This window comes from Carlito syrichta, unplaced genomic scaffold, assembly GCF_000164805.1.
Source record: "Carlito syrichta isolate Samal-C Ts95f unplaced genomic scaffold, Tarsius_syrichta-2.0.1 Scaffold153566, whole genome shotgun sequence".
In the NCBI taxonomy this organism is placed as follows: Eukaryota; Metazoa; Chordata; class Mammalia; order Primates; family Tarsiidae; genus Carlito; species Carlito syrichta.
In genome coordinates, this window is record NW_007097662.1 from 110,785 (window position 1) to 115,183 (window position 4,399).

The following is a 4,399-nucleotide window of genomic DNA, read 5'->3' on the forward strand; positions in this document are numbered from 1 at the left end:
TAGCCTTGCACATTATGATGGGGCTAAGGTATTTTTCTGACTCCTTGGAAGCAGGGAAGTGTTGTGTGGGAGAGGGTTGGAAGGATACCACTGAAGCCTTTTATCTTTCAGAGACAGGGTCTTACTCTATCACCCAGGCTGGAATGCAGTGGTACCATCATAGCTTACTGCAACTTCAAACTCCTGGGCTCAAACGATCCTCCTGTCTCAGCTAAGTAGTTGTGACTGTGGGAGTGCACCACCATGCATGGCTAATTTTTAAATTTTTCATTGAGACTGGCTCTTGCTATGTTGCCCAGGCTGGTCTTAAACTCCGGGCCTCAATTAATCATCCTACCTTAGCCTCCCAAATTGCTAGGATTATAGGCATCAGCAACTGTGCCTGGCCTTTTTGTTGTTGTTGTTAGTTAAAAAAAAGAAATTCCAGGTCAGGTGTGGTGGCTCATGCCTATAATCCCAGCACTTTGGGAGGCCAAGGTGAGAGGATTGCCTGAGCCCATGGGTTCAAGACCAGCATGGGCAACTTGGTGAGACCTCATCTCTACAATAAATCAAAAAATTAGCCGGGTGTGGTGGTGCATGCCTGTAGTTCCAGCTACTTGGAAGCTTGAGGCGGGAGGATCACCTGAGCCCAGCAGGTTATGGCTGTGGTAGCCATAAGCGTGCCACTGCACTTCAGCCTGGGTAACAGAGTGAGAGAGTCCTATTAAAAAAAAAAAAAAAAAAGTCCTACTAAAGTAGACAAAATAGTAGAACAAAGTCATCTATACCATATATCAGATTCATCGATTATCAAGACTTTGACACACTTGCTTCAGCTTTGTTGATCCTCAGTTTCAAATCCTTTCATAATAGCAGCATTGTGGCGATTTAAGAAAATAACCAGTTTCAGGGGTGCTTACTGAAGGATAGCAGTGAAAATGAGATGAGGTCTGGGATTTGTTCAGCCACAACTACTCTTCCCCAAGAAAAAAGGGCAGTTGAAGTTATTGTGGCTTGTGTTTGAAAGAGAAAGAACCTGAATAGACCATGGATACCTGGTTCCTCAGGAATGCAGAAAAGAAGACAGGGAGGCCAATGAGGAGACTGGGGCAGCCCTCCAGGTGGGAGGTTGACAAGGCCCAGGCTAAGTGGGGCTGGCGAAGAGGGATGGATTCCAGGGATAGCCAGAAGGAAGCCCTAATGGGGTGTGGGCATCTGACTCAGGAAATGGATGAGATGTCTTCAGATGGGACACACAGGATTGGAAAGAGGCTGTTGTAGGGACTTCCTCCTGGGTTAAACCTCAGGGGCATTTAAGGAGCTTGGAGAGGCAGGGCTTCAAGGGCGGAACTTAAAAGCTCCTGGCTCATTCAGTAGACCATGGGAGCCTTATTATTTGAGACATGGCTGTGGCAAGGTGTGTGCAGAAACTGAGCCAGGACAGGTGCCATCATGGAAGCAATACGGTAGCTATGTTCTGTGGATCAGAAATTTGGCAGAGCGCCATGGAGAGGGTCTATCTCTGCTCCATGATGGCTGGGGTCTGGAATCACCTGGCGATTTCTCTGCGCACATGTTTGGTACCTGGCCTAGTAATTTGATAGCTGGATTCAGCTGGGACTCTCACATCTACATATGGCTGCTCCAGGCAGCTTGGGTTTCCTCATACCTTGGTGGCCTCAGTTAGTTAGACCTCTAATGTGTTGGCTTAAGAACCAAGAACAAGTGTTCCTGAGAGCATGGTGGAAGCTGTGTGGTGGCCTCTTTTGACTTAGTTGGAAAGTCACACTAAAGCAAAATGGCTAAGATGGTAAATTTCATGTTATGTGTCTTTTGTCACAATTTAAAACATTTTACGTTTTAAAATACCTGGGCATGGTGGCTTATGTTTGTAATCCCAGCACTTTGGGAGGCCTAGGCTAGGCTAGGAGTTCAAGATCAGCCTGGGCAAAATAGCAAGATTCCATCTTTACAAAAAAATTTTAAAATTAGCCAGATGTGGCAGTGCATGTCTGTAGCTACTTAGAAAGCTGAGGCAGGAGGATCGCTTGAGCACCAGAGTTCCAGGTTATAGTGAGCTATGATCACACCAGCTTGGGTAACAGAGTGAGACCCTGTCACTAAGGAAAATAAATAATTGTTAAAAAAAAAATCAAACATACATACAAGTAGAATGAATAGCACAATAAAGCTACTTACACCATCTGTCAGATTTATCAGTTATAGTATCAAGACTTTGCCCCACTTTAACTCTGTCAATCCCTAGTGTCACTTTTGCTGTACAACAGGTCCTTGAATAACATTGTTTTGTTATAACATTGACGAGGAAAAAAATCGATTTCCAGATAGGGCCACGGTCCAGTTTGCATGGACCACAGTCCGCGTGGAGTTTGCATGTTCTCCTCATGTTTATGTGGTTTTCTCTTGGTGCTCTGCTTTCCTCCCACATTCCAAAGATGTGGCATGTTAAGTTAGCTGACACGTCTACATTGTCCCAGTCTGAGCAAGTGTGTATTTGTGTGTGTATGGTTCTGTACGCACACCCTGTGATGAGATGGTGCCCTGTCCAGGGCTGGTTTCCACTGGTACCCTGAGTTGCCAGGATAGGCTTCAGATACCCTTGACTCTGAACCAGAATAAGTTGGTAAATAATTATCTTACTTGTTCTTTCTTAAATGTACATATACTTCACATGTATTTCAATGTTTACTATGAGAAGAATTTGGGTATTTATTTAGAAGTTTAATGATATTTTTGTGGCCAGAAATACGCTGTAGGAACTTAAGTCTTGTTTATATTAATTAGCTTATGGTAGCATTGGTTTTGTTATACGTTGCTGCACTTAAAGTTGCAGTTTCCAAGATCTAATCTACAACATTAAGTGAGAATTTACTATATTCTATTAGTTATAAACAAGTCCCTAAGGTCGGTCAAGATTTAAGAGGAGAGGAGTTAGACTCCACTGCTTGATGGGAGGATTGTCAAATAATTTATGGCCATTCTTTTTTTTTTTTTTGAGTTGGAGTCGCACTCCACTGCCCAGGTTCAGTGTGCCCAGTGTAGTAGCATACTCATGGCCACCCCAGCATCGACCTGCTGGGCTCTGGCGATCCTTCCACCTCAGCCTTCCAAGTAGCCAGAACTACAGGCACATGCTACCATGCCCAGCTAATTTTTTTGTTTCTTGTAGAGATGAGGTCTCGAACTCATGGGTTCAGACAATCCACTTGCCTAGGCCTCCCAAAGTGCTGGGATTACAGGGTGGGCCACTGGGCCCAGCCTCTTGATTTATTTGTTTTAAGTCAAAATCTCACTCTGCTGCCCAAGCTGGAGTATAGTGGAATGATCAGGGCTCACCACAGCCTCGACCTCCTGGTCTCAGGCGATCCTTCTGCCTCAGCCTTCCAAATCGCTGGGATTACAGTAGAGACAAGGTTTTGCTATGCTGCCTAGACTAATCTCGAACTCCTGGGCTCAAGCAATCCTCCAACCTCAGCCTCCCAAAGTGCTGGGATTACAGGCATGAGCCACCATGCCCAGCCCAGGTTATTCATAAACCACAATAAGGAGCAAAGGTGGAGGGTTCCAGGTTCCATCCCAGGGACAACCAGTGAGCTGACCTAATTCTCACTAGAGATGACTCTGTCCTCCCTAACATTTTTTTTTTTGTTTTTTTTTTTTTGAGTTGGAGTCTCACTCTGTCACCCAGACTGGAGTGCAATGGCTGCTCCCGGCCACCTCAGCCTCGACCTGCTGGGCTCCGGTGATCCTTCCACCTCAGCCTTCCGAGTAGCCGGAATTACAGATATGCGCTACCACACCCGGGTGATTTTTTTATTTATTGTAGAGATGAGGTCTTGCCAGGTTGCCCAGGGGGGTCTCGAACCTGCGGGCTCAGGCAATTCACTCACCTCAGCCTCCCAAGATGCGGGATTACAGGTTGAGCCACCGAGCCTGGCCTCCCTAACATTTTAAATGCCTACTTCATACCAGAAACTGGGCTGATCCCTGGGAACCCAAAGAAGAGTCAGAGGGGGTCCCTGGTGCTGCCAAGAGGGCAAACAGACAGACAGAGAGGAGCTATCTGAGATATAACGGAGGTCACAGTGCTGTGGGAATTGGAGGAGGCAGCTGGTCTTGTCAAGATATCAGGAAGTCTTCCCAGTGCAGGGGACAGGGGATGCTTTCATCCAGTCATGCTGAGTCCCAAGAGTAAACCAGGCTGGGTGCGGTGGCTCATGCCGATAATCCCAGCACTTTGGGAGGCTGAGGTGAGAGGATTGCCCGAGACCATGAGTTCCAGATCAGCCTGGGTGAGACCTCATCTGTATAAAAAAAAAAAATTAAGCCGGGCTCGGTGGCTCAGCCTGTAATCCCGCACCTTTGGGAGGCTGAGGGGAGTGGATTGCCTGAGTCC